This window comes from Pyxicephalus adspersus, chromosome 10 (assembly GCF_032062135.1).
Source record: "Pyxicephalus adspersus chromosome 10, UCB_Pads_2.0, whole genome shotgun sequence".
In the NCBI taxonomy this organism is placed as follows: Eukaryota; Metazoa; Chordata; class Amphibia; order Anura; family Pyxicephalidae; genus Pyxicephalus; species Pyxicephalus adspersus.
Genome location: NC_092867.1, coordinates 53,139,410 through 53,147,448, shown reverse-complemented (window position 1 = coordinate 53,147,448; position 8,039 = coordinate 53,139,410). Strand labels below are relative to the sequence as shown.

The window sequence follows — 8,039 nt, the reverse complement described above, 5'->3', positions numbered from 1 at the left end:
ACCTAGTAGGCCCAATATAACTAACCATCATATGTATTATCATTTATAGAGATCTGTAGGTAACATTATTGGGATGCTCTGACATAGATATTTCTACATGGCCTTTCTTACTCCAGTCATCATGATTGTTCTACCTAAGTAAAAACATTTTCTTATGCATTATTTATACCCATGTTTACATTTAGAGATGTTTAATCATTGTATTTTGACTTCCTTTATGTCATTTGCTTACTCAATTCATCATGATTGTTGTACTACTCTGATCTCAAACATCCCCTGAAGAAGCCTCAGGTCGAAACGCGTCGGCAAATTGAGATATCTCTATAATACAAATATCTGTGAGATTGTAAACACGGTAGTAAATGAGCAATTGTATTTTATTTGTATGAGTATTACCATTTATTAAAAACAATTTACACAGTAGGTCTATAATAGTAATAGGGCTACAAAATTACTACATTAAAACACATTTTGTTTATCACTCCTGCCTACTAAAAGCCTGTGCTTTTCCCCTACCCGTTCCCCTAAATCTTAACTTGAAAAAAGCAGCACAAATCCCACATTTATACTTCTTTGGATTACAGTACCATCTGTATGCTGATGACACTCAAATCTATCTGTCCACCCCTGACCTGTCTCTCAGTCCTGGATAAGGTCTCACGCTGCCTGTCAGCCATCTCATCATGGATGTCTGACCGATTCCTGAAACTCAACCTGGATAAAACAGAACTCATCATCATCCCCCCCTCAAATTCCAAATCCCCCCCTGACATATCTAACTGTTAACATCACTGGTTTTCGGCCCTCCCCTCAGGCATCGTTGTCTTGGTGTCACCTTTGACTCGCCCCTCTCATTTACCCCCATATACAGAACATTTCCAGGTCCTGTCACTTTTTCCTACGCAACATCTCCAAAATCAGCCCCTACCTGTCCCCTGAGACCACCAAACTCCTTGTACATGCTCTTATTATCTCTCATCTGGACTACTGTAACATTCTCCTCTCTGGTATTCCACTAACCCGACTCTCTCCTCTACAATCTATTATGAATGCTGCAGCCAGACCCATCCATCCTTCCCTCCGCTCCTCTTCTGCTGCATCTCTTTGCAGATCTCTACACTGGCTTCCATTTCACCTTAGAATCAAATTTAAGCTCCTCTGCCTTGCCTTCAAATCCTTACACAGCTATTGTCCCATTTACATTTCTGACTTGATAAAAAATACTCCACCAGTCGCTCTCTCTGCTCCTCCAATGACCTACTACTGACTTCCTCACTCATAACCTCCTCACACGCATGGATACAAGACTTCTCTAGAGCTGCCCCAACTCTCAGGAATGATCTTCCTCATCCTATTCTGCTTGCTCCTACTTTCTGCTCATTTAAAAGAGCGCTCAAAACCCATTTTTTCAAACTTGCCTACCCGTCTTCTTCTGTCATTTGAAACCACCACTACTTCCCACCACTACATATCCCCCATCCTATTGTGTGTGAAATTCCCCCACCTACTAGATTGTAAGCTCTTCGGGGCAGGGTCCTCTCATCCTGTATCACTGTCTGTATTAGTCTGTCATTTGCAATCCCTATTTTTTGTACAGCGCAGCGTAATATGTTGGCGCTATATAAATCCTGTTTATTAATAATAATAATAGTAACATGTTTCAGGGTCACTTTTCCTTTATCAAGTCTAAAATACAAGTAGAAAGGGCATAATAAATCACATCATGAAAATAATAATAAAGTTGATTTATAAAACTAGTAATGTCAAAACATATTTTCCTTTTTTTATATAATTTTCATAGTGTCCTTAAGCATTGTACGTTCAAAAGATTAAATTAAACAACTAATATATTGTTTGTTACAAGGTAATTATATTTAAAAAGAATATTACTACATCAATTCATTTTAAATTTCAGATTAGTCAGATTTTGACGGCCTACCTACAGATTGCATTTGGGATTGTATTGGTGTTCACCGATTATGTCTATTTCAGTAGCATATCTGGGCAAACTGCAATCACCTTTTGGGCAGCTGTGGCAGTAAGTATGACAAATAAGTTTGATCCTTGATTCATCCTGCTGATAGAAGTTGTGAGGTTTTAAGTAGGACAAACTCTTGACAGTCATACGTAAAATAAAAGATAGAGAAATCACTTGCACTGATGTCAAAAAACTAGAAGAAAGTAAAGCTAGAGAGCTAAAAGATGAAAAGGACTGTATTTGTATTTATATTTGGGTAAAGGGTCACATTTAAGTCAACCATAATTGCTGCATTCCTTTTTTTTTGGCCTTTGGATGTGATCTTAGGGGGTGGCAAGGTGCGATGGAAGCCCAGTTAGGGTAGGGTTTGTGAGGTCAGTGGAACAGTTAGACTGTGAAATAGGGTTGGTAAGGAAAGAACAGCAATGGCAGAAAAGTTCAGAGGGTGGAATGCACCAAGGAGTTAGATCCATGGTAGGGTTTTGTTGTGACTAGGATGGTGGATACTTTGTACCCCCCCACACACTATTTTATCTGGCTGCACCATTCTCCTTTATTGTGGAGCTGTATGCTGCCGTACCATTTGCAAAATGCCATCAGTCTTTTGGGTTACCCAAAAACTGGTAGCAGATTAACTATGCTGGGCTTCCTTGGCTTGCCCTAAAAAGGAGCATCACCATGGTGCCCTGTGTTGATGCAAAGAGCATGCTGATGTCATCACCCAGAGCCTCTCTTCATTATTAAGAACTGCCCATCACCAGGAGAAGTCCAAAGAAGGAGAAGACCCAGTGTGTCATGTGATTGGTCTGAAGACATTCGAAAAATATATAAATAAAATAAGCATGACATATTACCGAGGTGCCTTAGGAGCAGGGCCGTAATCAGGATGGGGACAAGGAGTATTTCTGTACTGGGCCCCGATCCAAAGAACATGACTTTTGCAATACTATAACCTTTAAAAATGGGAGAAGCCCAGAAAATTTACCTAGTACGGAGCCCAGAATTTTTTGATTGCGGCCCTGATCAAAATGTGAAGGAAGAGCACAGATCATGGTGTTGATTTTACCATCCTTATGGCTTACATAACAACCACTAAACAATGGTTGATTTATACATTGTGGTGATTTACAGATTTTAAAATACTGAAACATGTTTTATCTGTTTTTATCTTTGCAGTATATTTTCTCTGGGTCCCTGTCTATTGCAGCAGAAAACACTGAATCACGTTGTCTGGTGAGCCATCGGAAATTGCACCCATCCCATTCTTTTACAACTAGGACATACGATGGTTTACTTGACTGAATATATAAGTGAAGACAAGGCATGACCTTGAATAAAACTGAATAGGTAATCTAGGTCGGCCCTCCAAGGAGTTGACACTACAATGTTTGTGTTAACCAAAAGGGAATTTTGTAGAAAGATTATTACAAAAATTTGAGTTAAAATGTAAACTGTATGGGTATGTTGAGATTTGCAAACAATCTATTCTGTTCTTGCCCATACAGGTCAGCTCTTCTTAGCTGATAGTCCATCCAAAGATGGTCACGTGGTGCAATCTGATCACACAACTATCTTCAGATTTTCCAGTAATTAGGTAGTGTGAGGCCTTGCATGATTAGATAATAATTTAGTGTATTGCTTACTTTGCAATGCTTAGTTTGTCTTCATAAAAGTAAGGACCATGATCAACCTCTCAGTGAACCCACCGTCTTTGCCTGTTCTTCCGAGTTCATCCATCTTGGCTGCTCATCCTGATATAATTTATAATACACTTGAAAAAAAAAGAATGTAAAACCAAATTTAAATTTTTGTGTTCTTGATTCAAACCTGGTTGTATTTTGATAAAACATTTTGCAACCCTATTCCACTTAGCAAGACAACCTAAATCAGTGTTTTTCTTCTTTGAGCAATGAGTATTTTGGACCTCTCAGTTCAGTATAAATGGCACCAATGATCTTTTTGGCTATTTGTAAAGATGATATTCTTTCCAATGGCCAGCAATATAGGAGGCATTCTTTATACTGACCACCACATTAAAGAAATATGTGAGCTGTGGATATAATATTTATAGCAGGGGTTCCCTAAACTCCCATGTTACAAAGATCAAGAAACAATTAAAGGTATAAGGCACTATTAAATATTGCTCCTATCACTGAATCTACCATCCATTCCTGTCCTTTGCACATCTTGCTCTGTTGCCATATGTCTTTTTCAGAAAACTAATTCCCGTGATTTTTGTATGGGTTTGGAACAGGTTAGAACCAGCTTGATCCTGAACATTATCAGTGCAGTGATATCCGCGGTGGAGATTGTGGTCCTTCTAGTGGATGTGGTCATGAACGGATATTACAGCTGCAATGATACCTGTGCTACAGTATGGGTTAGTACAATAACCACTAAGTAATAATGGATCTCCCCTTCCAAATATTGCCATCTGAAAACAAAAGGAAACATAATTTCGTGTTAAACACATGCTTCCAGCAACTTGGATAAGGCTACCAAAAATTCAACAATCCCGAATCACGCATTGACAACATGTTTAGTTCATTGTTCCTTTTTATGCAATTCAATTCAAGGTATTTAGAATAGCCTCTTCATTCCTCTTTATTCTTTTAAAATATAATGTGAATAACTTCCTGAAAGAAGGAGGATTTAATAATGGCCACATGCAATGCTAAGGGCCCCAAATCAAATAACTGAAATCAAATGATTGTGTTATGGCTCCCTGGCAGGTGACACAGGTCTACCTGAGGAGTGGAATCCCCGGGTCTTTACCGGCACACCTGCCCAAGGAGTGATGGACCAGTGACCCTAGTTGCCCCCGGACTACTTTGCTGCAATGAGGTCACCAGGTCATGGCCCCCAGGCTCTCCCCACCTGGGGCTGGCAGGGATCAGATGACTTCAGTCTAGGAATAGCTATCAGGCAGAAACACAGCAAGGTAGTTAAACAGGCCGAGGACAGGAGGCAGACAAGGCAAGTTCTTGTCTGAGGTCAAAACCAGAAAAGTACACCTTAATCTGGAACTGGGGAAGTTTAAATAGGTCTAGCAGCCAATGGAAGGACAGGATTGAACTCATACTCAGCACATACTCCAAAATCTCTTTCAGTTGTGCACAGCCTCTGTGCAGGGGATGCCAAGAACCATGGCTAAAGAGATCTAGGTGATGCTACAGGTTGCTGAACAGACGATCTGCAGGTGGATTGGTAACAAAATGAAAGAGGTGGGTCAGGGACAGTTAGGCTGGAGAGGAAAGCCCTACACAAGTGGTACCTTGCAAAGGTTGCATGAACATGAAATTTTAAATACAATGATGGCACATTTAATTATCATTCTTTTGTAACAGGCTGTCAAAGAAACCGTTTTCATATCACTGCTTATCTCCACCTTGCTACAGCTGTGTGTGTCGATCTCCATCTCATCGTTTGGATGTAGTTCACTAATTGGAAATTCTGTTCCACAGCAGCAGGTAAGAAAAAAAAGATCTGTTTTTTTCCCATACACCACCAATTTTTTTTTTTTACTTTTTGGGTATGTGCACATCCCCTAAGAGCTTTACGATGTATTGACTTGAACAGGTTGTGTACGGTTAAAACCTTAGGCAAAAGCATCAATGACATGTAGGATGAATCCTATCAATGTCATTAACAGTTTTTGTTCTCAGATGTTGGATCCATTCATGTTTTTGACTACATTAGGTGGTAGCTAAGTGGCCTCTTTTCATTTTATAGTGAAGCATACCTTTGTGAGCTAGAATATGGGAAAAAAATATATTATTGTTATTTGTAGTTAGGTCCATAATCAGGGATAGACACGGGGTACTTCTGCACCAGTTTGAACTTCTAGACATGGGGTAGGGAGGTCTAGGAAGTTTACCTAGTTTGATGCACTGGCTGCACCCATATCTTTCGTAAATGACCCCATAAATGCCAGAGGGTCCTACACAGTCTACTGAAATGCTTGCTGGATTTTAATATGTGATACTTCTTCATGTGATATTTGGTATTTGTATATATATATATTTTTTTTAAATCATAAATGATAAGGCCTATCTGAATTTTTTGGTTTGGTTTGACTCTTTCATTTGTGGATTTTACTTTTATTGTAAACTTTGTATTATTATTGTTTTCTCAGCAGGTGTTTGTGATCGGGAATGGTGGCATGAACAGAAATGTGCAACCAACTGCTCCCAACCATGGAATACCTACTTCTCCCCCAGTGAACCCAGCACCTCAGTACCCTGTCTTTCCTTCTGGTTATCAAAACTAGATGGGTCACCCTTTTCCTATTCCTATCCTACAGACAAATCTGAATTTTTACATGACACAGTCTCAAAAAAAGGAAATTCTTTTGTGTATAGTAAATTTAGTTTTTAAAAGTAGATGTGCAAAAATCATAAAAGCTAAATATTTGTAACTGACAAGCTGGAGGCAACATTAAATGTACACTATTATACTAACTGCATATTTTTTGTTTTCACATGGTTGGGGGAATACCAGTTACAGGGAATGATGTATTATGTCTCCAACGGGGTACATGCACCAATAAATTACATTTTTTGTAGAACAAAGATTTTTAGAAGCTCTGGGGTTTTAATGCTATCTTTGTCTTGCTGTCTCACCCCCAACCCCTTTTCCTTTACATTCTGGTTCTGGGGTCAAAGGTGTCCTTGGATAAACAATGAGGTTTTAAATAATCCCCAATCTATTTAAATCTGAAATATTGGCCATATTCAATGGTACATACTCCATATGGATTGTAATTATCATTTAATTTACTTTACCTAATAAAAGTTTAAAAAGTAAACTAAAGTGGTTTTTTACTGTTTTATTTCATCACTGTTTTCAAACAAATCCTGGTATAAAAGTGATCTATAGGCAAAAGGAGGTTAGTCATGCAAACAAAACCTTCTGATGTTCGGCTTACTCGTAGATATTAAAAAGAAGATTGTATTTCCAATAAACACTGCCCAGAATGTACCAGAACTCCCCATGTCACTTGCCTATGACCAATAATTTCGGCTAGACATAGGCCATTGGCACTGGTCCTACACACGAGGAAGTTGGAAAACCAATTTTGGTTTGGATTTTTCTCCTGATATCTATTGTTAAAAGATGTCTACAGCTTACTGTGACACACATCTTAAAGCATTCCATACATAATTTGACTTTAATTCACTCTTTTTTCAATTCATTGTACAGTTTATTTTTATTGTCAATACTTTGTGATCAATCAAAAGGCAAATTGATTAATATATTTTCAGTGAATGAAAAGTTTTCGTGCATGCTCCATAATTCAAATGAACAGAAACTGAGGCAGTCTCATAAACCCATCAGATACATATGATTAACAGAAATGTTTGACCTGACCTCTTTTTATTCTCTACATAATATCAATCAATTTTGGTTGATCAAATTCTGAAATAATTTGGTCAATTCTATGAAATAATCAAATGGACTCCTTGATCTATAGTCTGCAGTTGGCTTTAGTTTTTAAAATAAAATGTATATTTTTTAACTTACAAAATTCTTGTATTCTTATTTAATTCCTTTATAGAAAACATATTGTGAAATTAGCTCAGGTTTACATTAATTAAATTTTCCATTTTGCTTCTGATGTTGTGCTGGAGTGGTTTTTCGGTATGACTGGTTTTACATTTATTTTAAATTCAGGAATTGAGCTTTAACTCAATGTTATTTTTTGAAACATAAATTAAAAATAATACAAATTTTGGGGATAGAAATAAAAAATAATATTAAAAAAACAAGGTCTGATTTATTGTGTAATAAACATCAAATATCCCATTACCGCTTACACAATTTATACTAGTTTTAAAAGTAAAAAAATAAACTTGAATACTTTGTGATTCTTTATTATCTAGGGGTATGATCAGCTGCCTAGTCTGTAGATAAGAGATATTACTAGGAGTTAGACAGGGGTTATACAATTTACTGCAAGTGGTTGCTGAGCAGCTATCACAGTGAGGCGAGATGATACAATGCTGAATACAAAGATTCCATTACCAGCCAGTAATTCTATACCCCTGTTCTTCCTTTACTT

The 8,039-nt window shown here is 37.7% G+C and overlaps 1 long non-coding RNA gene across 1 annotated transcript; it reads left to right on the top strand.

Annotated features, from left to right (window-relative positions):
* The first annotated feature begins 4,255 nt into the window (after positions 1-4,255).
* Positions 4,256-6,562, top strand: LOC140340105 (uncharacterized). Its single transcript, XR_011922587.1, has 3 exons — positions 4,256-4,358; positions 5,326-5,448; positions 6,114-6,562. It is a non-coding gene; the product is annotated as an uncharacterized lncRNA (long non-coding RNA).
* The last annotated feature ends 1,477 nt before the right edge of the window (positions 6,563-8,039 follow it).